Raw genomic sequence first — 367 nt, 5'->3', positions numbered from 1 at the left:
CGTTATTTTGTAACCAAGTGGCAGTGTTTAGGTGTCTCAAACACACCTACCACCTAAGAAACATTGCTGCCTCATTTCTCTTACACTGGTATTTGAGCCTAGGGGAAGGGTGACAAGAAGGAACAGCCCGCACGTACGGACACACCCCCCTCACGTCATGAAGCAGCCCCGACAGCCAGGACTCGGCTTTTGGGGACAGGTAGCTGGTGTTGCAACGCCTGTTTGACCGGGGGAAGGAAATCAGTGGAGGCTGCGAGGCCGCGGTGCAGATATGGTCCCCGTTCCAGAAGGCTGCACGGCAGGTGCCTAGCGAGTTGCGCCCGAGGGCGCGGAGCGCTCCGGGCAGGCAGGCACTTACTTCTGGGGG

The sequence above is a fragment of the Pygoscelis adeliae genome, unplaced genomic scaffold (genome assembly GCF_000699105.1).
Source record: "Pygoscelis adeliae isolate BGI_AS28 unplaced genomic scaffold, ASM69910v1 Scaffold316, whole genome shotgun sequence".
Lineage (NCBI taxonomy): Eukaryota > Metazoa > Chordata > Aves > Sphenisciformes > Spheniscidae > Pygoscelis > Pygoscelis adeliae.
This window is presented reverse-complemented; position numbering follows the sequence as displayed.